The sequence below is a fragment of the Halichoerus grypus genome, chromosome 3 (genome assembly GCF_964656455.1).
Source record: "Halichoerus grypus chromosome 3, mHalGry1.hap1.1, whole genome shotgun sequence".
Lineage (NCBI taxonomy): Eukaryota > Metazoa > Chordata > Mammalia > Carnivora > Phocidae > Halichoerus > Halichoerus grypus.
The window spans coordinates 192804601-192830547 of NC_135714.1; the positions used below are offsets into that span (position 1 = coordinate 192804601).

Genomic DNA, 25947 nt, shown 5'->3' on the forward strand with positions numbered 1-25947 from the left:
GGCTTCTCCTCTTACTCTTGAGGTCAGTCACTATCTTACTTCTGTAATATAACTTCCGGGTTTCCTGTTGAAATGTATTTCCTGTTTTTTTCTGTTATTAAAAAAAAATGAATGTCTTGGATCCCCCTTTCACTACTTCCAGGCTACTCATCCTCATTCTTATCTGTGTCTCTTTCACTACCATTCCCTGAAAATGTATCTCAAGTCATTTCTTCAAAGTAAGAGCTCAGTAATATAGAGACCTACTGTTGCTCTTTCTCTGGACCATAGTTGTTATCAACTGTTTTTTCTGAACCACCTCTCCCGGTCCAGGCCTTATCTTATAGGATAAACTAAACACAGATCATTGATTGCTAAATCAAATCAAGCAAGATAATGCCCAATTTGCTCTCTTTTCTCTCATGCTTCTCCTCATGTTTAAATTTCTCAATCAATCAATTAACAAATCACTTCATACACTTTGCCAGGAACTTTGAGATGGGAACAGAAAGAAGATGAGAACAGAAGAAATACAAGCAAGTGCACAAGTCACATGTGAGTCTTATTTACAGGAAACCATTAGAGAATAAGATAGTGTATAATACTGGTCATCTCGTGTATACAAAAAGTGTATTCACAATTGTAGAGGGGAGAGATCAGTGCTTGCTGGAGTAGAGCAGAGTTTCATAAAGGTGGGATTTGGCCTTTAAGAACTGTTAGGTTAGACCAATAGGAAGGACAAGCATTTTATATGTGGGTAAGATCATGAACAAAGGCACAGAGGCAGAAATGACACCACTCGTCACAGTGGGTCCTATTTATTATGCACCTGTTATGTGCCTTGCACCATGCCACACCTTGTCTATTCATTATATCTAATCCTCACAGCAATCTGGGATTTTGAGACGGGTATTTTACAAATAAGAGAACTCAAAATCAGAGAAGTAGTAAATGTCAGAATCGTGACTCAATGTCTGTGCTCCACCCACTATACAGGAAGGTAGGGGCAGTTAAGAAGAAGGGTCTCCCTCAATTGCCTCTTTCTCTATGGAGCTTCCTCATTGCCCCAGCTGGTCATAATATATTCCTCCTCTCAAATCTTGAAGAACTTCATTTCTACTATTTATATAGTGCTTATTGCCAGGATGGATATTCAGAATATTTATCAGTTGGCATGGCCAAGGACTGACAAATCAGAAGGGAGGGCCTCCTGAATTATCAGCCTGGGGATTGACCTCAGCCGTGCAACGAAGTTGGTTCCACAAGATCTTAGCTCCTTCTCTGGCCTATATGCACCTTCAGGGCAGGCACCTCATATATTTTTGCAAGTATCCCATCCCCCATGCAAAACATAGCATCTTGCATATAATGTGCTATGTATGTTTTTTAAAAATAATTTGCTGAGACTTAAAAAATAGATCTTTGACTAATAAAAGAGAAGGCACAGAGAAAATACCCAAGGGAAAAAGGAGCTTAAAACTTTAAAACTGTAAATAACTGAAAAACAAGATAAATTTTCTCAAACCAGGGTCATGAAGCCACAGGATCTTTTGATCTGAGAGCTTAGACATCATCTAATTGGTACTCACACTTGTGTGTGCAAAGAATCACTTGGGGGAAAATTAGTGTATGTGTGGGTCCAAATTAGTGTATGTGTGGAAACAACACAGATCTGCATTCCATACCCAGGCATTCTGAATAAGTAGGTCTGGGTGGGACTGATGAAGCCTCCTTCTTCTTCCTTTCTTTTTTTCCTCATTGTGTTTTTTTTTTTATTGAAGTATAATTAACATAAAATGTTATATTAGTTTCAGGTGCACAACATATCGATTCAACAATTCTATAAATTATTCAGTGCTCACCACGGTAAGTATAGTTGCCATCTGTTACTATACAGTGTTATTAGAGTATTATTGACTATATTCCCCATGTTGTACTTGTCATCTCTGTGACTTATTTATTTTATAACTGGAAGTTGGTACTTAATCTCCTTTACCTATCTTACCCATTCTCCCACCCCCATTCCATCTGGCAACCATCAATTTGTTCTCTGTATTTAAGAGTCAGATTTGCATTTTGCTGATGATTAGCGATGGAGCATCTTTTCATGTGCCTGTTGGCCATCTGTATGTCTTCTTTGGAAAAATGTCTATTCAGATCCTCTGCCCAGTTTTTAATCAATTGCTTGTTGTTTTGCTAACGAGTTGTGTGATTTCTTCATGTATTTTGAATATTAGCCCCTTATCAGATACATGATTTGCAATTTTTCTCTTTTTTTAATGATAACAATAGTAATATTATTTTTATTTTTACCATTGTTAGCTAATGACTTTGATGCTGGTTGATTGATTGACATTTTCTTTCATTTTGCTTCTTATTTGCAACTCCTAGGAAGCTTTCTTTTTTTTTTTCCTCCAAATTTTTATTTAAATTCTAGTTAGTTAGCATGTAGTGTAATATTGGTTTCAGGAGTAGAATTTAGTGATTCGTCACTTACATACAACACCCAGTGTGATGAAGCCTCCTTAATGAGCTCTCCGGGTGCCTCTGATGCAGGGGGTCGGTGGACCTTACTTTCAGAAGCTCTGGCTTAGTCAGACCCCCTCTGTCCAGGTCTAGTTTATTCCCTCTTGCTGTAGTCATGTGCCCTTTGAACTGGCCATGGATGCAGGACTGCCATAAAGTAGAAGAAGTAGCATGGCCAGAAGGAAGGAGAAGTTGGGAAAGCCATAACTTTAAGGCTGGCTTTGAAGGAGAAATCACCGCCTTTAATCTCTGGGTGGTGGCAAAATGAATGAAAGCACTTCACTGAGATCAGCAGGGAGACAAGCAGCCTGGTTGGGGAGTCTTCTCTCTGGGGGTGTCCTTGGGTGGAGTGACCTGTTTCTTCATAGTTGAGTACATTATTACTGGGCTGAATCACTTGGGACAGTTCAGCCTCCACCCTTGGCTACCCGGTTCCTACCAGTCCAACATCTCATTTCACTTACCCACAACCCCAGAGCCAACATTAGAACCCTAGAGTGTAACATCAGGTTAGCTACTTCAAGCCCCCCCCCACCCCCCTCTTTTCTTCCAGAATGAAATCTACACCATTCTAAATCCTTCAACTATTTAGAAATAAATCCATGGAGTCTTTCCAGCTTTGTTCTTCTAGCTTTCCACACTCCATCTTCTAGAATCCTTCACAAAATGAGTGATCTGGAATCTGAGTCTCTGGATGAGGTCTCAGAGCCACTGCTTAGCCTGTCATCTTATGCCCTGCAGCGTCTAAGAGGTGTCTGTCCTGCCTTTCAAACCTCAGTATTTGCCAAGAATATAAACCGAGGGACATCCTTTAACTAAAACAGCTTTGCATCAGCAGGAAAATGCTGCTGATCCTCGAAGGCAGAAAAGGAAAGCAGGGAAGCAGTGAGCCGATACCACTGACTTACCATGAATTATCATCAACCGTGAATTATTTGGGAGCAGCAGAATAGCCCTCCTCTATAAAATGTTAGATCTTTCTGCAAATACTCTTTGTCCCCCCTCAATCCCTGCGCCTTTTTAAATTTTTTAATAAATATCTGCCTAGAGCATAATCTAGAAATTGACATCTAGTAAGTGATGAGACCCTCTAGAATCTGAATCCTGGAAGAGGACACAGTGTTGTACAAATGTGACCACAAAGATGGGCAAATCCCCATCATTGCCACAGACTTTTCTGACGGCAAAATTCCAGACTTTCTGTCATCGGTCTTTAATAACTGCGCTTTGTTGATTTTGTTACAACATGTGCATTCGTATCAACATCATACAAAGCACTCTATGCCATGTGTGCTCATTTCATTCCTCACCACACTGTGAGATAGGTGTTACTTTAAAATCAAGAGACCGAGGCTCCGAGAGGTTAGGTGACTCATCTAAGGTCACAGGGCCAGTGACAATCAGGGACTCTGGGCTCAACTGCCCAGAACCTCGATGCCAATTCTTCGGGCACATTCCACCATGTCACATGGACTTGCTCTGTGTACGAGCCAAGCTGGGCCCGCACAGCTTGTTTGAGAGAGAGCCTGGATGTGGGCCTGCAGGGGGCCCCTGAGGATGCAGACCTCCAACTACTCGGGGCTGCAACTGGCCCAGGGTACCTGCCCCTGCACTCTGCTCTGCAATCGTCTCTGCCTTGCTGAGGCCACGCTTCCCACAGGCTGTGCCCCACTGATGACTGACGTGGCAGGTGCTGGGAACGGGCCCCTTTCCTAGGAGCCGTGGGACTGGTCTGACTGGTGACTTTGTCTCAGGACGCCCTTGGGCCTTGCCCAACTTTCTTGATTGCACCAAAACCGAGGAAGTGTCCACTCCACCTTCCTTCCCCTCCTTCACTCAAGGTCACACTTGCAGGACAGTCTGACGGGAATCCCACTCTTCTCCAGCTCCCGAAGCAAATCCTCGGCTACTGCTTCTCAGGGGCCCCAGATCATCCCAGCCTGACTAATGGAGTCACTACCACATGGCCAGGAAATAAGACAAGGGGGGCTGTCTGGGGGAGACCCTGGGATTTAGACAGCTTGATTTACTGAAGATCAACTTTTTTTTTTTTAACCCTACTATTACACGTATTTACCCTGGTGGTGATGGTGTCATTTTAAAAACACACAGCAATTATCCTCCAGTGGGTCAACAATTACTCCGGGTGTGGCTGGGGATAGCTGGATACTGGGCTGTGTCTCGATGGCACCTGTTCCATCAGGCTGCCATTGCCGGCCCTTCGGGGAGCAGGCTCTGGGACTGTGATCCTCAGAGTTTCGGCCGCACTATTTGACAGCATCCTAGAGCTCCAAATGGTCCCCAGTGTCCCGAGATGACCAGCGGGCAGAAGGGAGGGGTTTAGGGTGCCTGGGTGGCTCAGATGGTTAAGCGCCTGCCTTCGGCTCAGGTCATGATCCCGGTGTCCTGGGATCGAGTCCTGCATCGGGCTCCCTGCTCCTTGGGAGCCTGCTTCTCCCTCTGCTTCTCTCTCTCTCTCTGTCTCTCATGAATAAATAAATAAAATCTTTAAAAAAAAAAAAAGAAAGAAGGGAGGGGTTTAGACATCAAAGAGCAAAGTTGTACAACACCCTCTAGATCTGGGCTGTGTGTGGCTACTGAGTCCTTCAAGTGCAGGGTTCATCTGAACTGGGACGTGCTCTATGTATAAAACGCACAATGGATTTTGAAAACCAAATTTAAAAAAAAAGAATGGAAGATATCTTATTAATCATTTTAATATTGATTACGGGTCAAAATGACATTATTTGGGACATACTGAGTTTAATGTATATTCTTAAAATGATTTCATCTATTTCTTTTTACTTTTTTAATGTGGCTGTTAGAAAATTTAAACTTACGTCGGGAAGCTCAGATTATATCACAGTGCTGTTCTAGATGTCAGACTCGATGAGGGTGGGGATTGCGTCTGTCTGTGCTCATTGAATCACCATTGTACTCATAGAATTTAACACAGTATCTAGCACTGAAAAGAACTGAATAAATAATTTGAGGAATGAATGACAATATGAATGAGCAAATGGACATCAGTTATTCATTTCTCTGAAGCAAGAAGCATTTCTACCCCCTCTAGCCCCCCTCTAACATCTGAGGAAGAGGCAGGAGATTTGCAAAAATCCATCTCCCAAATTTGAACCTCCAGCCCTGAACTCCCCTGAGTGTATATCTGATTGCCTGCTCAGAAACTTCACTGAGGTGGGTAACAGACATCTCAAACTTAACATCTGCAGAGCAGAATTCTTTACATTCTTCCCAAGCTGGTTCCTGGTTCTCAGTCCAATGGCACCCTGATCTACCAGTCTTTCAGGGCAAAAAAACCTAGTCATTCTGGAGTCCTCTGTTTCTCCTGTCAATACCACCACCCAACCCCATCCAACCAAGAAATAAGATTTATTGGTTCTACTGCAAAATATATTCCAGATATACCAGATTTCTCCACCATCCCTGCTGCCACATTGGTAGAAGCCACCATCATCCGTCACTGGCACGGCTGTTCCCAGTTGGTCCACGTAGTGCTGCCATGGCGCTCAGAAATTCTGTGAACCATTATTATCCTGCTGACAGAGACAAAGAAATGGATGCGTAATGAACTCTACAGTAAGATGACTTTTATTTGTATTTAACAAATATGTTTCAATAGAGCACAAAAACTGCAGGATGGATACAAGTGGGCAGTCATCTAAATATACACCAGCCTTCGGACAGGTCTCAAGCTTGTCCAGACAAAACTCTGCTCTATTTATAAAACTCTCCATGGATGGGGGATCCAGAGACAGGCCGGCAGAGGCTTTAACCCCATCCTTTATTAGCTGTATCACCCCAGCCTTTCCTGGGGGTTGGGTACAGCAGCAGAGCAAGAAGCAAGCAAGCACCCCTTGCCCCCCACTTAACAAACACAAAACATAAAATAATAGCTTTCGTCTGCTGGATCAGATAAGATGAAGGAGATATCAAACACATATGGAAATAAATCACCGGCACGCTTTGCTGATTTCGTTATTTAAAGAGTTCGTATTGCTACAGAATTACAGGGGAAATTAGCTTGAAGGAAGAGGGCACGCTGAGCTGGAATATTTCCCATGGGATTCTGCCTGCCCATTTCCATACAGGAGAGCAGGAACCTTCAATGCTCTTCTCTGGAATTGGACCGGGGGCTCTATATCCTCATGCTCGCCGCCCCCCCCCGCCCGAATTTCACCTTCTCCTAGGACGACTCTCCTCAAACACCCTCCTCCCTTACAAACACACCGCCATCCCTCTGATCCCTGGTGTCATCTTGGGCTCTTTCTGGTGTGATTTTTGGCTCTTCCATGTAACGCTACACTTCCCAGGGTGGCCCTCTCTTCACTCTCTCCTACTCTGCTGTGGCAGGCGAATCTTCTAGAAGCACCATTATCTTTAAGTCATTTTCCTAAATAGGAATTTGTGTAGCTCCTATGGCTCATTCATTCATTTTTTTAAAATTCATGCATGCAACATACGTTTATGTCAGGCCATATGCTGGGGATGATGATGAACAACACAGACCAGCGCTAACTCCCTAAGTCTGAATGAGCTCCACACTCTTTCCTGTGATTTTTAATACTTTCCCATCTCAAACAGGCCTTTGCTGTCATTATTTCCCCAAATGGGGGTTCCACCTTCACTCGTATTCATACTATGAATTTTGCTCATCGCGAAAGACCAATTCAAAGCCTCCCTCCTCAATGCTTGTTCTGAATTTATATCACTTATTTTCTGTAAACTACTAATTTGGTTGCTATCCTTCACCGTCTTATTTTTTTAATGCAGCTACTTTTTCATATGTGTGGGTCTTATCCCCACAGTTAAACATAAATATAAATACCTTAAGTGGGGTTCTCCCACAGTGTCTAGTTGGTAGAATGTTTCGCAATATTTTTTTAAAATTTTATTATGTTATGTTAGTCACCATACAATACATCATTAGTTTTTGATGTGGTAATCCATGATCCATTGTTTTCATATAACACCCAGTGCTCCATGCAGTACGTGCCCTCCTTAATACCCATCACCAGGCTAACCAATCCCCCCTCCCCCCTGTGCACGGATTTTTTCAATGAAATATTGGAAAGATATTTGGAGAGTTGTGGCAATTTGAAAAAACTCATAGACGAACCACATAGCCTAGACGAATAGAAGAAATTCAGGAAAAGCTATGTCATGAATGAATTAAATATATGTAGAGACTAGCCTATTTTATCACTTGCTACCATAGAATATACACAAATCTATTATAAAAAGTCACAATTGATCAAAACACGCACAAACACAGACTCTACATGCCACGATTTGCAGTCGTGAGAAATGTAAACAAACATAGAGAGGCAGTATTAAATCATAACTGCATTAAACTAACTGTAGTACATATTGCACCACACTAATAATTCCGTAGCCACCTCTTGCTGTTCTTGCACGTATCCTCTGAAAATGCCCTGTAATGCTAATTATCTCCATGTTGGCCACTCATCTCTCCAGTAAACTGTGCATCGCAGTAAAAAGTGATCACTCACAGGTCTTGCGTGTTTTTCATCATGTTTAGTGCAATACTTTAAATAACATGGAATGTTATTTTACTTTAGTTTAGTTACTTTAAATTCTATAGAATGCCATGGAATCCATAGGAAGGGCCACTAGTGATGCTGGAAGTGCTCCCAAGAAGCAGAGAAAAGTCCTGACCTTACAAGAAAAAAGTTGAATTGCTTGATATGTACGGGAGATTGTGATCTATAGTTTGTGACTGCCTGTGGTTTCAAGTAAATGAATCCAGCATAAGGACCATTGTAAAAAAAAAAGAAAATTCATGACGCCATCGCCACACTATGCCAACAGGCATGAAAACCTTGCACGCCTTGCTAAATATCCTTTATCTCATATTGAACATGTGTGCATGTGCAAGTTGGGCGGGGGAGGGGCAGAGGGAGAGGGAGAATCTCAAGCAGGCTCCACGCTGGGGCTTGATCCCATGCCCCTGAGATCATGACCTGAGCCGAAATCAAGAGTCAGACTCTTAACAGACTGCAACACCCAGGCACCGAGAACGCAGCTTTTATCGGGGTGCAGGATTGCTGTAAGAAAGGCATACCTAGAGCCTCTAACAAGATTCAAGACAAAGTGAGTCCTGACATGACAACTTGAAGCAAAAGGAAGGCAAGTGATCTAAAGCTGAAGAATTTAATGCCAGAAAAGGATGGTTTGATTTTAGAAAGAGGTTTGGCTTAAATCATCTCAAGATAACAGGAGAAGCAGCTTCTGCTAACCAAGAGGCAACAGATAAGTTCCCAGACACATTAAGAAAATCATTGAGGACAAAGATCTTCCCGAATGGGTTTTTTAAATTTTTTAAAAGATTTTATTTATGTATTTGTCAGAGAGACAGAGAGAGAGAGAGCACAAGCAGGGGGAGTGGGAGAGGTAGAAACAGGCTTCCCGCTGAGCAGGGAGTCCCATGCGGGACTCCATCCTAGGACCCTGGGATCACGACCTGAGCCGAAGGCAGACACTTCACCAAGCACAACATCTCTAATTCAGCTTCTAGATTGGGGGTCATAAGGACTTTTAAGGCTCATTACACACGTTACTCTATAGAAAGGATTGCCAAAGCTATATAAAAGAACCCCAGTAGAGAGAAATCATGAAAGTCTGGAAGAATTACATCATTGGAGACGTTGTTATAGAAAAAGCCATGAAGGCCAAAGCCCTTTGCAATGAATTCCTGCTGGAGAAACCTGCTCAGATGCTATGCGTGGCTTCACACAAGTTACAACAGAGCCAATCAAGGAAATCAGGAAAGAGATTATGGATATGGAAGGAAAAGGTAAGGGAATGAAGGGTTTCAAGATATGGGTCTTAGAGAAATTCAAGAATGAATAGATGCCACATCAGAGGAATTAGGAGATGACCTGATGGAGATGAATTCTTCCAAACCAATGCCAGACCATGAGGGAGAAGATGCAGGAGGGCAGTGCCCGAAAAATGGTCATTGGACAATCAGGCAGAAAACAATCTGATCATTCAAGACTGCTTTTGACTTTTTTTTTTTTTAATGACATGGACCCTTCTATGATACGGACACTGAAACTGAAACAGTGGAAAAAAGATTGGTACCATATAGAAACACTTTTATTTTATTTTATTTTTTTTTAATTTTATTTATTTATTTGAGAGAGAGAATGAGATACAGAGAGCATGAGAGGGGGGAGGGTCAGAGGGAGAAGCAGACTCCCTGCTGAGCAGGGAGCCCGATAGAAACACTTTTAGAGAAATGAAAAAGCAAAAAAGTCAGGCAGAAATTACAATATATTTCTATAAATTTACACCCAGTGTGCCTGCCTCTCTTGATTTCCCTTTCTACCTCTTCTACCCCTTCCTCCTCTGTCCGCCCTGAGACAGCAAGACCAATGCTTCCTCGTCCCTCTCCTCAGCCTACTCGATGTGAAGATGATGAGAATGGAGACCTTTGTGATGACTCTCTTCCACTTAATGAATAGTATATCATTATCACGCCATTCCATTAAGAATGTATATGTGACGTCTGTGAAAATCTAACATCAGTAGGACAAGAACTGTATGAGATGTTCCTGTGTCATCATCCTTGCTGTGGGATAGGTATTCACTGCATAGAATACCGTGAGCAAGACTTGTGTGGAAATGGATGGCCTATCCTTATGTAGGCACAGCATGAGTAGTATTTAATATAACATTAATAATGTCTTAGTTTTCTTACTGTTTTATAACTTTGCTTTCAAAGAATTACATCACCGTACAGTACGCCTCTCTCTCATAATTGGAGAAATTACATATTGGCCAATCATGGGTAAGTGATTTTAAACAATGCAACAGTGTTTTCAGTACTGTGTAACTGTGTTATGAATATAACTATAATGCTGTGTGCCATAAAAATTTTATAGCAATTCATTCATTAACGTGTGGGCTAGGCTCCTGTGAAGTAATCATACAGGATATACTAGGCTACCATAAAACAATCATCTAGCTGCTTCTTCATTATCAATGCATGAATCATTATACCTGTAAATAAATATGAATTTTTTACATTATATTTTCATTTGTTGATGTCTAGTGTTATTAATATGTATTAACATCTACAGTGTTTTTGTATCATATAAGACAATATTGAGGTAGGTACTGACAGATGATTCATTTTGTAAACATGATGTAAAGTTACAGTATTGATAAATACAGTACAGTTCTGTAAATGTATTTTCTCTTCTTTATGATTTTCTTAACATTTTCTTTTCTCTGGCTTGGTTTATTATATATATATTATATATTATATTATACATATAATATATATAACATACAAAATATGGTTTAATTGACTGTTTATGTTATCGGTGAGGCTTCTGGTCAACAGTAGGCTATTAGTAGTTGAGTTTTTTGGGAGTCAGATGTTTTACGCAGATTTTCAACTGTGTGTGGGAGGGTCAGTACCCCTAGCCTCCTACATTGTTCAAGGGTCAACTGTATTTATTTTTGTCATCGTAGTAAATTATCCAATTGAATTTCTATTATTTGAACTTTATATGAAGCCTTTAATCAACATATATTTAATATCTTTTCTCTACGTTGAAAAATTATTTACAAATTCTATTTGTAAAACAGGAGATATGCTTAAAGTTGGGATTTGATATTTCACTTTTTATTATTATTCATTGTGTTTAATATTGGCATTCGGCAAACAGGAAGTGCCTGATTAAAAAACAATCAATTGTAATGTTTCCTGTGTTTCAATGGTTGATTTTCTTGTCAAACTTTGCCATTATGTTCTGACTTAATTGAAAGCAGGATTGTGTTTTGTTTACTGCTGCTTCAACAATGCCCAGCACAGATCTGCTTCCTGTTAGAAAGAAAAAGAATCAAAGAATAGGATTATGGATGGACACATGGATGGATGGATGGATGGATGGATGGATAAATCGATGGATAGTGTGATTTCTTCCAACCTAGGTTATAAGACATTTCCTGAAGAAACTGGTATTTGAGCTTATCTTAAAGACAAAAAAGCTTTAGATATGTGGGTTGATAATAAGGGCAAAGCTGGGCAAAGCAAACATGTTAAGGAAGACCTGATAGATGAGAAGAGTTTGACTGAGTTGGCAAGATATGAAGTGCTGGAAAATACGGTCGATGACTAAAAATGTGTTTGACAACCTGTGAGTGCATTAGAAGCATTTTAAGATCCTTGAAGGTATGGCCAGTTGATGGGTGTGTTCCTAGAGCTTAGCCCCATGCCTACCACACTGAAATAATGGAATAAAAACAAGTCATGGAGGAAGGTTGGCCCATAGCCACTTCTCTGAAGTCATCTACTGAAACCCTTTTTCTGGCTTGCTCTGTTCTTCCGAATTGATAGCCCTGTCCTTCCTGAGACATGACTCAGAGCCTTTGCCTTCGGTCTTCCCTTTACCTGAAACTTTCCTTAACTCTGCTCTGCCTCATTGACCTTCCTGCTCTCCCTTAAACATAACTCCCTGACACCTTTGCAGTTGCCATTTATTTTTTTATTTTGTATTCTTTTTAGTTTCAGAGATAGAATTTAGCAATTCATCAGTTGCAAGTGACACCCAGTGCTCATTACGTCACGTGCCTTCTCTGGGTGGCTCAGTTACCCCATCCCCCTACCCACTTCCCCTCCAACAACCCTCAGTTTATTACCTAGAGCTTAGAGTCTCTTATGGTTTGCCTCCCTCTCTTTTTATCTTATTTTATTTTTCCTTCCCTTCCTCTATGTCCATCTGTTTTGTTTCTTAAATTCCACATGTGAGTGAAATCACATGGTATTTGTCTTTCTCTGACTTATTTCGCTTAGCATAATACTCTCTAGTTCCATTCACGTCGCTGCAAATGCAGTTGCCATTTATTCACTCACTCTGCTGGGAAAATTCTTCCCACCTGTCTTCATGGCATTTGATCCCTCCTTCATTTATATATCTTCTCAAAATCTTTTTTGCTTCCTTGAGAAGCCTTCCCTGCCACAGCATGTAAGGAGTGCCTCTCTCCTGTCACTCTCAAACCCCCCAACTTCTATTTTTCTATTGCTTTATTTTTCTTGATAGCACATATTGCCACCTTATATTATTAGACATGTCTCTTTATTGTTGACCTCCCACCCTGTTAGAATGTAAGCTCTTATTCCAAAAAGCTCACACAGTACTGGAGAATTTTCTTGTCCTCTGCTATGTCCCTAGAACAGTGCTTGACATAGAAAACTCAATAAATATTTGTTGAATAAGTAAATAAGTAGTTCAAATACCTTACCCTGGAATTGAAGGCCTTTTATACTTGTACTCCAATCTTCCTTTGGGATGACTAAACCTGCACTTCTAAAGGGAGAATGGACCACGTTCAGATTATCTTATCCATCCAGGGCGCCTGGGTGGCTCAGTCATTTAGGCGTGGGACTCTTGATTTCTGCTCAGGTCATATCTCAGTCAGGGTCGTGAGATCGAACACTGCCTCAGGCTCTGCACTCAGCAGGGAGTCTGCTTGAGATTCTCTCTCTCTCCCTCTCCCTCTGCCCCCCATTTAAAATAAATAAATAAATTTTTAAAAAAGATTTTATTTATTTATTTAACAGACAGAGACATAGGGAGCGAGGGAACACAAGCAGGGGCAGTGGGAGAGGGAGAAGCAGGTTTCCCGCGGAGCAGGGAGCCCGATGTGGGGCTCGATCCCAGGACCCTGAGATCATGACCTGAGCCGAAGGCAGATGCTTAATGACTGAGCCACCCAGGTGCCCCAATAAATAAATAAATCTTTAAAAAAATTATCTTGTCCGTCCAAAGCATTTTAAAGATGAGAATAATGAGGCCTAAACACGCAAAGCCTAAGTTGGAGGCCAAATCACACAGTTAATTGGTGTAAGAGCCAGAAATAGAAACCTAATCTCCCATGGCCTACCAGGCTTAACCCCAACCCATACCCATTCCTGCTGTCCACCCTCCACCAGGGATCGGAGTGAGCTTTCTAAAATGCAAATGTGAGCCCCTTCTGTTTGAAACTGTTGAGTACCTCTCCATCACCCAGGGCAACCAGCTGGGCTGGCTGAGAGCAACTGTCATGGCGGCCTCAAGTCCTTGTTCTACTCCCGGTACTTCACGGTCGGTTCTGTTTCACACATCTGTACCTCCCTACATGCTCATGGGAGCCTGGACTTGTTATGGTCAGCTTGATGATTCTTATGCATTTATCCTTCAAAACTTTGAGGGGCTACCCCATCCTGAGGCCTACTGTAATCCCAACACCCCAAGCCCTTGAGAAATAATTAATTCCCCTCCTGTACATTAATTCCAATCCTAGCACCTGCCTCTATCATTGCATAGGTTATATATGCATATGTTTGCATATATATGCATATGATATATATGGTATATGTAACCAAATTGTCCCCCCCCCCCCACGGGGTTACAGAATGTGGTGGACATTTGTCATTTTCTACTCTGCAGTGTTCAACCCTCCTCCTATTTGGGGGTGTGGGGTCAAGCTACCTTGTTGGCAACTCCCGATGACAAAGCAGAGAGATCCTCCCTCTTTCTCTCTCTACCCCTGGCAGCCAGGGCACAGGCCTAGGGCCAGAGGCTGGTAGCCAGAAGCTCATCCTAGAATTTGGACTCTTGAGTGAAGATAACAGACACAAAGGGAGGGTTGGCAGGTACCTCAGCTGTGGTGGTGGCCTTCTAACAAGACTGTTCTTGCTAAGAGATGGCTAGGCTTCTTCCTGCTTCTTGGCTTAGATACCAGGTGAATGTCCTGAATGTCCTGTGCGTTCTTTCCAGTGTTCCAGATCTATCCACATCAGTCATAATGGGCTTCTATTGTTTACAGCTAAGAAACCAACTGGTTTGGCATAGGGCATAGGGCAGGCGCTCCGTGCAGTGGTGGAGTGAAGACTGTGTGTTTCTGCAACAGACTGTCTCGGTTTGAATCCTGACTTCTGTGCTCACCAGCTTTGTGGTTTCGGGCCAGGAGCTCGACCTCTCGAACTCACGGTTTCTCTAAAATGGGGAGAAATCTCATGGTAGAATTAAAGAAGAGTATGTTTATCGAAACTCCTAGTGCAAAGTTCAATAAATAGCAGTTGCTATCATATATCTATATATAGTGATTCAAGTAGTTCAACCTTTCTCCTAAACAACCTGCCTCCTCCAACCCTATTCTTTCTGAATGGTCTATTTCTTGTCATCTGAATATGTCTTGGGCACTTGGCCACCGCATCTAAGGGCTCAGCACCACTCCATCTATCTAAATCCTAACCATCCTTCAAGGCCCCTTCAGTGGCTCCAACTGAAGGGCCCGCCATAGCTACTCTTCCAGAGAGCGTACCCCCTCTTCGTTCCTGGAGTGCTCTTTCCCTACACTATTTATGATAGATGGGTTTCTTGGGCCCTGTTATTCGAAGCCTGTGGAAGGATTATACATCACCCTCATAACCTGCAAGGCCAATAAAACGTGAGCAGAAGTGACATATGCCCCCCCTCCTCGTCCAAGTAGAGCTTTGAGAGTGATCTCGCGGCCCTTCCCTTGCACATTCTTCTCTGCCACGAGTGGCATCTGCTTAGAGAGAAGCTGTTCCCTCCAACCTGGGTCCTAGAAAGATGAAGATCTGTGGCATCCACAGTTGATCTCTAGTTCAGCTGTCATGAGAAAGAATAATAAACACAAGTATATCAGCCACTGACATTTTAGAGTTCATGTTACTGTAGCAAAACCTCGCATAAGCTGACTGAGGCACCACTCATTCACATTTCTCATGAGCTATTTGGTATTCTTATTTATCTTTAAATAAATATATCCTGTGTTCCTGGGATGTTTTCTAACACCAACAGCCAATTTTCTGCTGACGTCAACAAATCAATTCCGTGCCTAACCTAGAGTCAGCACAAACCTCTATAGGTTCAGGGCTCAGTCCCAAAAGACTGCCCTCCAGCTTCAGATGTCAATTGCAAGTAGTGAGGCCCCACACTTATGTCCGATTTGGCTACAACTTGACCAACTTCTCAGGTTCCATAATTGGCTACAACAACTGATAAAACTCAGGGAAACACTTACATTTATTGGTTTACTCTAAAGGAAATTATGAAGGATAAAAGTAAACCACCAGATGAAGAGGTACATAGGGCAAGGTCCAGGACGGTCCTGAGTGCAGGAGTGTCCATCTCTGTGGAGTGAGGCTATACCACCCTCCCTCCCTCCCGGCAGGTGAATGCATCCACTAACCCAGAAGCTCATCAAATTTCTTCTTTTCAGAGGTTTTATAGAATGTAATTTCCAGACCCTTGCCCCTTCCTGAAGTCAATGAATGAGGCTGGAAGATCAACCCTATCCTGAGACCACTCTAAATCGCCTCATTAGCATAAACTCAAGCTAAAGGGACTCACTTTGAGTAATAAAAGACACTTATCACTCGGGAAATTCCAAGGGTTTTAGGGACTCCATGCCAGGAATCAAGGACAAAGACCAAATATATTCCTTATTATATCCCAGTTTCCCAATTTAACTTAAAAACCTTTGCAAACAGAAGTCATGTCTTAATACCCACAACAGTTCCTAGCCCCAGATGGGGCCTGCTCAGTAAATGTGAGTGGATGGTAGAGATGATTTTTCAATAAACTTGAAAAGGAGACCAATTAAAGCAGACCTATTAACCCAACATTTAGACTAGATTATGCTATTTTTTTTTCATCTAACATGAAAGTTATAGAAACTAAATAGCATGGGGTACCTCAGTAGGAACAACACCCAGCAGAAAGACATTTCAGAAAATTACAATTATTTAAGTCTTCGGTAACCTCTCCAGGTTACCAAAAAGCCAAGTGCTTGGCAAAGTGGGAGCTTTGTAAATTTTGGCAAATCGACTGACTTGAAGAAGACCCCATGAGAGTAGAGGCATCTAAATGTTTTTAATAGTGAGTCCAAATGACCAGAAGCCCGTATGTATGTGAGCTGCCTGCATTTTAAATTGAAAAATAGCTTGTCAGCTCTAAAAAAGAAAAAGTAGATGGATTTTTTACAGTGATGCAAAACCAGTCCTCTGCAAAACACATTTTAATAGCCTTTAGCTGGGCAGAGTGAATATTATAATCAATTTTATTCAGTCAGTGATAACATTGATATCTACCACATTGAACTAATTTCGAAAAACCACGTATTCTGTGTATTTAGGCCAAAGACATCTCCCTCAGTTCTGACTATGTAAGAATATTCCTGATGGAGACTCTTGGCTTTGAATTTAAGAGTCAAGGAAGAGAAGGTACTCACAGACAGAGGTGGGCACCAAACAAGGGTCCGACTTTGATCACATGGCCAAAATGCTGGAGGCACCCATACCAGGTCTTTTTAGTGAGTGAATTAGGTAAAATATTTTGGGCTAAAATTTTTGAGAGAGAGTCTATTCTAGGGATTGAGAGGCACGAGGTCATCATACTGTGAGCTGCGGTCCCATATTATTAGTCAACTCTGAACATCTTTCATGAGCAGGTGCATACACACGTGGACACACACATACCCGCGTGCTCCAGCACCAGCCTCCTGGATAGCATCTAGTAAATGCCCAGCAAATGTTTTTAAGTGAAGGTATGCAGAGCTGAACTTCGAATAAAACATCAATCCTTCGCTGCTTACACGTGCCAAACTGATAGCACCATTCACTTAAAAATGGTTACAGCATACCTGAAATGTTGGGCTGGGGAACCTAGAACCAAGGACCTATTAGGTGGCAGGCCCCTTACAACCCGTAGTTTCAGATGTGGGAAATAAGGCTAGCATTAAAACAAATTTCTAAGCCCAAGATGGATCTGCTCCTGCCCTGGGTGTACCATCAGTAAACCAAAATTCAGATAACTTTTGTGTCCCTATAAATGCTCCACTTGACCAGAAACGCAGTATATTGAGTCGGCCAATCCCCAAATGCCAAGCCAACTCGGGCTCTACACATATACATATTTCTTTGCTCCTTCTCACTCCAATCAAGGTTAACTGTGTAGCCCCAGCCAATCAGATATTTTCTGTTTTTGTCTTCCCTGTTCTGTATTATTTATCTTATAAATGCTTCCCACCTTCCTCCCTACTTTACAGTTGTTGAATGGGACAAGTAATTTGTTCATATTGAGGTAGTTTGGGAATGTAGGTGAGGTCTGGAGCCGAGGGCCAAGAAAGAATTCTTGAGACATCTTTGGTGCAAAAAGGTGATTTTATTAAAGTGAGGGGACAGGACCCTTGGGCGGAAAGAGTTGCTGCACTGGGCTTGTGTGGCTGATGATACACTTGGGAGTTGGGGGAGGTAAGGAAAAAGGGAGGTGTCCAAAAGGACTTTGATACGCTAAAGAAGACTCTCAGGATCCTGGAGGCCTTGCTATTGTCCAGCTAGGGTTGTTTTTTTTTTTTTTTCCTCTAGCAAAGCATTAACATTCAGACAGTTGGGAGTTTCCTGGAGGAAGGTTCTTCGCTGCTGGTCTCAAGTACTTGTCAATGGGCTGCAAGTTGTAAGGAAACTCCATTTTATTTACATTTGTTTCTACCTTTGTTTCCCACGGAGGGTGATGTTGGGGCTCCAGGAAATTGAATCTATGGGTCTATCAATAACCTAACTTCCAGAGACCCATAAGAATGCTTTTTTCTTGTAAATCACTAAGACGTTTGTAAACTGATAGAGACTCAGGTCTTGCAGGACTGTGATCACTCTTAGTTAACCATTTGTTTTTTTCCTTCCCTTAATTTTAGGGCAGTCAGGAGTGCCTGAGGAATGCCACACGGATCCCATCTGGAGTGTGTGTGTGGAGGGGGGAGGTTGTTGTGGGGTGTCAGATTGTGCTTTGCCCTCAGTTTCCTTTCTGCTCCCTCATCAATATCACTTAAATTGTCTTCTTTAACCATTTTTAAAATACGGCTAAGAGGTAGCGTCCAGCCTTGAATTTAAATCTTTATAACTCCAAACTGAATACTCTTTCTATTCGATCAGAGGCTCTTAAACTAGGGACCCTCGGACACCCGTAGACAGCATACGGTGAACATTTATGAAGTGAGGATCCAGATCGTTCATCAGATTCTCAAGGTGGGCGGTGGCCTCCAGAAGGCTGAGGTGTGGGCTGGGGGTGGCAAGCAGGGGCTGGGCTTGTGCAGTGGGGTTGAAGGAGAGGCCAGAGCAGATCTGAGGGAGGCTGCGTGTTGCTCCACACCCAGTTTCAACACCTCTCAGAGTTGATGTGCCAACCTTAGGGGAGTTACCAGTGTCCTGGCCCCAGGGACATGGGGTGACCAATGATCTGGTCCAAGTCCCCCACACTACCCATGGTTTTTTTAGACACATTCTATTCACTGAGAGAAACTTAAAATACTGCTGGGTGTTGTGGGCCTGCCACGTAAAAGTTCCCTGGGTGGGGGTGGGAGGGTCAGAGAGGCCCCAGGGATGGTGGGATGGGCCTCCACTGATCACTGTCTCAAGCATGTGGTGAGGGAGCAGCACTGTGACCTAAGAGGAGAGGGAAGCCAAGGACCTCATGTTCTAGGAAAGAACTAGAAGTAACTATTGATGAATTCCATAACCAAATCTAATTTTCCTCCGGACTTCTAGGCCACAGGCCATCCTGAGTATAACTAGAATGGGGATTTGAAACACTGTTTTTATTCATTTACAGGAATCTATAGAGTGCTACCTATCAGGCATAGTGCAGGGAAAGGGGGGGGGGTGTCTCTGTGTGATATAAAGGAGACTAAGCCACATTCTATCCATGTGAGTGTTACACAAACAAGTAATCACACCTGAATGTGACAAGTCCTATGACGGAAACATTACAAAGAGCTGTGGGAGCACCTCCAGAGGAAAGAACAATTATATCTAGGGGAACGAGAAGCAGGTCTATTGGAGGGGACATAGCAGTTCAGTTGAATAAACGTGTATCGCGTGTCAGGCGTTGGATTGGCATGAGGGTAGGAGATGGCTAGGCACAGAATATCCGCCGTCAGGGAGCTCAAAGCCAGGCCCATGGGCCTACAAGCACAGAAGTGATAACCTGTTAGTTACAACAGGCGACCAGAGCAGGCTAGCACCGCTCTGGGGACAACACAGTGTGTGTATGTGTGTGTGTGTGTGTGTGTGTGTCCTAGAGAAAGGGATGCCTGAGTTAGGTTTTGGATGATAAATAAGACTTTACAGGGTTGCAGGTAGAAAGAAGCATAAGCTACAAAGACTTTCCAAAGAGAAGCAAAAGTAATAGTATTTATAGAGCATTCATGGGGGGCCAAGCACGGTACTAAGTTATCTCACAGAGCAACTCACCACCACCCCCCATTTTTTTTTTAAACATAATCATCCTTTCTTGGATCGAGGATGACACTTGGTCCCCAAAAGGCCCACTATACTCCAAGCATATCTATCTCTTTGTCCATCTCTATCTATCTATCTACCTGTCTATCTATCATCATCATCTACCTATCTATCCATATCTATCCCAGTGTTTATTCAGGAATCAGATACAGGATTTTCTTTTCTTTTTTTTTTTTTAAAGATTTTATTTATTTATTTGATAGAGAGAGAGCAAGAGAGCACAAGCAGGGGAGGCAAAGGGAGAGGGAGAAGCAGGCTCCCTGCTGAGCAGGGAGCCAGATGCAGGGGCTCGATTCCAGGACCTGATATCATGACCTGAGTCAAAGGCAGACGTTAAGCCACTAAGATTTAAGGTGATTTGCTATGCAGTAAAAGCTAAGCAACATAGGGTGCATCTCTCAACTGTGATGTTGTAATTATAATGTGGAGCATTTTTTTTTCTTTCTCAGAGATACATAAAATAATGATTCATCTTACAAAGGATTGTGACTTAGATTGGTTGCCATACAATATTATACTCACTTGGCAGATAGGAAAGCTAGGGATTAGGGGTGCCTGGGTGGCTCAGTCAGTTAAGTGTCTGCCTTCGGCTCAGACCATGATCTTGGGGTACTTCGATAGAGCCCCGTGTGGAGCCCGGTGTCAGGCTCCCTGCTTGGTGGGGAGTCTGCTTCTCCCTCTTCCCTTGGCCCCTCCCCCTGCTCATGCTTTCTCTGTCACTCTCTCTCTCTCTCTCTCTCAAATAAATAAATAAAAATCTTAAAAAAAAAGGAAAGAAAGAAAGCTAGGGATTAGAGGGTTTCTTGACCAAGGAACCAGTGAGTTGTGGAATTTGAATCCAAGCAGTCTGACTCCAAGCCTTTGCTCTTAACCTGCAAGTATTTCCATCCAGCTGGACAGGAGCCACAGAGAGCCTCTGGGAGCCTCCCAGTGGGAAGAGGGGTACACCCGTGGAAGTTATTGCCTAGAGAGCTGTAGACTAACTCGCCCTCATAAAGTTAATGAAATCAGAGAATCAAATGCACGTTAACAATAAAAGGGATATGGGAGAAGGGAGGACTATGGCTTCAATGAGGGCCCCTGGAGACCATGTGATAATCACCAATAGTTACAGAACGGTGTCAGTTTGGTGGAAACATCCTTTTTCCCTATTGCTGGAAGCCCAGCAAATCTGAGATTCATGGCACACAGTGCCTGCTCTCTAGGCATTAACAGTTTCATGGGGGAGATGGATACATGCCTAACGTAGATGCAGCCTCAAAACAGACTGAGTGAGGAGCACCCAGCCATTGATGCCAACCCTTCTTTAACTATCCTGGAATTAAAAGCACATTGGCCACTATTAATTGATGTGGCTAATCTTCAGATGACCATGCTCAAAAGCAGTAGACACAGAAGATCTATAATAGTCACAACTCTACAATTGGCAATCACAAGGGGAGCTTTTGAGACAAGATCGTGGTCAACCTGTCCCTCAGCTTGTCCCAAAAAGGACCTTGACTCTCTTTAGCTTCTCTAGAAGATGGTTCAATCGGTGTTCAATAGATTTGGATCTAGCCAGAATTAGCCACAACATTTAAATCAAGCCAAAATGGGGCCGAGAACAACTGATCAGAGACTCAAACTTCCATTAGGAGATTTACTCCACTGCAACATCCAGTTGGCTTTTGTTCTGGTGGCTACAGAAACGTTTGGGGAAAAAAGTAGGTGGAAAAGAGACTTAAGACTGTGTTCCCGTCTTCCCGAGTCACAAAATGAAACCCCCAACCATGGAGTCTGGAACCTTCATTTAATGAGAAAACTGAGGCCATGGGCTGACACCCTTCTAAGGTGGGTACCATTATTCTTGTCTTACAGAGGATGAGATGGGGCTTAATGCCCAACTCTGAAGCCTATGTTTTTAACCACTGTGCAATACTGCCTACCTTCAAAGTCTTTATTTCATGGTTATGGGACAACCCCATACATTGTGAAACTTTCTGAAATGATTAGGGAGATAAGTTTTTTTTTTTTTTTTTTAAGTGTTAGCACTGTAAGGGACCTGAGAAATTATTTCATCTAGTCCCTTTATTTCCAGAGGAGAAACCTGAACTTGCTGCCCTAAGTCACACAACAGCTTTACCAGAGAGAGTAGGAATTGAGATGTAATCCCTGGTTGTGTGCTTTTCCCACTCTCAGGTGGTCAGTTACCTGCATTAGGGCTAGAAACCAAGGAAGAGCATACCGATGAGGAGAAAAGTGTCTTGGAGGGGGAAGGGTTAGGGAAGACAGTCAGTGACAGCTATCACATGTTGTGGGTTGAATTGCATCCCATCCTCTCCCCAAATTTATTTGTTGAAGTCTTAACCCCCAGTACCTCAAAATGTGACCTTATTTGGAGATAGAGTCTTCACAGAAGGCATCAAGTTAATGCTCTTATGGTGGACCCTAATCCACTAGGACTGGTGTCCTCATAAGAAGAAGAAATATGGAGACAGACACATACAGTGAGAAAACCAGGTGAGGAGACATAGGGAAAAGACCGTTTTCTCCAAGCCAAAGAGAGATGCCTGAAGCAGATTCTTCCCTCGCTGCCCTCAGAAGGAACCAACCCTGCCCACACCTTGATTTTGAAATTCCAACCTCTAGGACTATGAGACAATACATTTCTATTGTCTAAGCTACCTGCTTTGTGATCCTTCAGAATGGCAGCCCTGACAAACCACTACGGCAGACAACTTTGAAGTGCCTAAGGAGGGGCTGAAGGACTGAAGGGGTTGGAGAAGCAAGAGAAAAATGAAGAGGCTAAAATGATGAAATCACGGGTGAGGAGGAAGAGACCTGAGCAGAGAAACCAAGGATTATCCAAATGGAAACCAACAGAAAGGAAAGTGGAGTCCCTTTTTAATCTTCGGCAGTCTCTGTGTAGAAGGGAGTCTTAGAGCACTGAGCTGCTAGAGGCCACTGGAGTGTGGGCTGCCCTCACCATCACTGTCTTATGGTGCCCGGCACACTTTGGGAGGAAAGTCCTTAGGATATTACTTGCTCAAGTCAACCTGATATGCTTGTGGCCTCCAGTGAGCACAGGCTCACAAAAACGTAAGGACAAAATGTAGTCCGGTGGTTATTATGTGCATGCTCTGGAAGCCGACTGCGTGAGTTCCAAGTGCGGTTTTGCCCGCACTAGCATTCAGCCTCTGTGCCTCAGTTTCTCCCTCATCTGTAAAAGGGGAATCATGTCAGCATCCACCTCATGGGGTTATGATGAAGATTCTAGAAGACAATGTGTGTGAACTGTTTCAATAAACTGTAGCTGTTGTTATCAGAGGGGTTTATCATCGCAATAATGCTTCTCATTCTTCAAATTCAAAGAAGTGCTAGATAGTAGCCCTCCTCCCAATACTGGGCGCAAGTACCACCGTAACCCGAACCGTTATTAGGGATTAAGGACACTGGCAGGCCTCAGGTGTTAGGAGGAAAAGTAACATTTGGGATAGGACCTGGAAAATGTTCATGCCAAATGGGCATCGCACGGATGCAGAAACCCTCAGAACCACAGCCAGGGCTAAGTAAGATACACAGGCCCTAAGAATTTGGCAGGTGGATATCGCCCTTGAGTAACGTTGGGTCTGCATTCCGCTGTAATGCGCCCCCGCCCCGGTCCGCCAAGAAGTCAGTGAGCAAGGCAGGCAATTGGGAGTGGAAGACGCAAAAGGGCGTCTTCCGGTCCCCGTAGCAACGGGACCCCAGGGCCGGCCGGGCTTCTAGATTGAGGCCCTTGAATATACTCTTTGCCCTTCCACAGATTCGCTACGAAAGCGAGGGCACGCGAAGCGACTCTTGCTGAGTTTGCTCGCCGCCTCCCTGCACCCGCCAGCAGGCAGCCCAGCTCCGCTTCTCCAGACGGGAGGCGGGCGCGCGTCGGGGGCGGGGCTTGCTGGCGGAGGCGGGGCCTGCGGACGGGGCGGGGCCTGCGGGGCGGGCGTGGCCGGCGCACCGGCAGCAGCTTGGCTCGGCGGCGGCAGAGGCTGGGGCGCAGCCAGGGCGCAGTGGCTACGGCGGCGCCCTTAAATAGCATCCGGAACCGGGGCTGGACAGGCAGTGGGCTGCGGTGACAGCCTGCGGCGCAGCGGCCCGGCCAGCCGAGGTGAGTGCTCTTGCCGCGGGGAGCCGCGTCCTTTCCGGCTGTGGCGCCGGTGGTCTCGGCGGAGGCGCGGGGGCTCAGGCTGCCCCGCCGGCCCAAGCCCGGGAGGCGGCGGCCGCAGCGGAGACGCGTGAGCCTCCCCTCGGCTCCCGGCGACGTTCTGCTTCTCCGGCCTCTGCGCTCGGCTCCCCTTCCCGCGGCAGCGGAGGCCTTCGGGCCGCCCGAGCAGCCGCCGCTTCCTGTGCCTGAGCCGGGGATGCCCCGCCGCCGTTTCCCGCGGGCTGCGCGGGCGCGGGGCTGGTGCACGGCGGGGTCCGGGTGACGCGCGCCGCGGGACCGGCCTCCTGTTTGTGTGGCGGCGGGGACCGGCCCGGCCCAGAAGCCGGACCCCGAGCTTCAGATGCGAGGGATGATCCCGCGGGGCTGGGGCCGGTGGTGTCTCGGCCACGGGCGTCCCTCCTGTCCCCGTGGAGGGGTTTTTGAGGCGCTCTCGGACCGCGCCTGGAAGCATCGGAGCCGGACGGTCCTGCTACCTCGGCGTGATGGTGGCCCCTGCGCGGAGCGCGTGCAGGAGGGTCAAATGCAGCATCAAAAGCCGGTTGCCAAATGTAGAAATTCTCGCGGTGTCTCCAGAGGAGTGCCCATAGCCGCGGCACATAGCCGTGTTGGAGTCATTGGTGTACGAAGCCTGGTGTCTTGAAATTAGGAAGCAGAAACGATACCTATCTCCTTGCAGCGTAGACGAAGAGTGGTGGTAAATGACTTGAATGGACACGTGGACTAGAACCTAGAGACAGACGCTAATCATAATCAGTGTGTATGTTAGAATCTCAGACCCCTGCCCCAGTCCACCTACTTTCAAGGTTATGGAGCTTAATTAAGACCATTATAAAAGTGCTCTTTGCCTTTTAAAGTTGACACTTAAAAAAAAAAAAAAAAAAGCATCTTCTTGGTGCAGGAGTATCCAAAGTGCCCCCGACTGTCAATACCCTTCCTTTTATTTATTTATTTATTTATTTTTTGTCTTTGCTTAGCATGAGAAAAGCATGACATCTCACAGTTTCCGACACAAATTTCACCTGTGATTATCTCAGTGTAAACAGTTATTTGCTTAACACAAACAAAACATCAGTCAAAAATTTCTGGTTGATTCTGCACTTTCAAGTGGAGATGGCAGGTTAGATTGGCAGATGAGTGGGGTCGAGGAGGTCGAACTTTTAAAGGAAAACTTGCTTCCCATCACCGTGGAGCCAGTCTATGGAGTCCACGTTCTTTCGTGTCCTCACTCAACTGGGAGAATCCCTTCCCAGTCTGAAACTTGACTCCTTATTTGTGGAAGGACTGCATTAGGCTAAAGTCTTTCGTGAGCTAAGATTCTGTGACTGGAAAAAGAAGATCCTTAAAAGAAGCAAACCTCATACCTCCCTTCCTCACTTAAAATAATATAGACATATTATAGACCATATATTATAGATCTGTTTTCTGCATTTACTGTAAACAGAGAAGACTTTTTTTTTTTTTTTATCACCCTTCCCTCACAATTATAAGCATTTTGACCTATTTCCTTCCTGTCTCTGTTACGCATATTTTGGCAGTACTTTTATTATTCTTGCAGGCAGCCTGACTAAAAAGAGATCTCTGGGCTTTTTAATTTGGGCCATTTAAGAGATAACTACTTTGGACAAATGCAGGTAGGGACGGGTTTCTGTTTGTATCACAGAGGTAGAGTTTTCATAGCTAGCTATCTTTTGAATGAAGTTTGAAAGAACTGAAAGTGTCCCCGAATGCCACAGTGTCATGCCTCATGTCCAGGCCTTACTCCATCTTTTGTTTTTGATGTAGCTGTCTTGTGGAAAACAGACGTGTTCAGAGGAGGGGGCGGGGAAAGATCAGATTGTTTTGTCATCATAGTTAGGAATTTCTCTTCTCTCTCTTCAAGTTTCACTTTTCTGGAAAGGGC

General features: G+C 44.0%; 1 protein-coding gene across 5 annotated transcripts in view; it reads left to right on the plus strand.

Annotated features, from left to right (window-relative positions):
• The first annotated feature begins 23834 nt into the window (after positions 1-23834).
• The window catches only part of ACSL1 (acyl-CoA synthetase long chain family member 1), a 69983-nt gene continuing 67870 nt past the window's right edge, over positions 23835-25947 (plus strand). For 3 of the 5 annotated variants that reach the window (XM_078069823.1, XM_078069824.1, XM_078069825.1), the window contains exon 1: positions 23855-23990. The gene's annotated coding sequence lies outside the window, so the exon portion shown is untranslated. Of the gene's footprint in view, positions 23991-25947 lie in introns of all 5 variants that reach the window. The other 2 variants (XM_036070618.2, XM_078069826.1) reach the window with 2 other exon arrangements.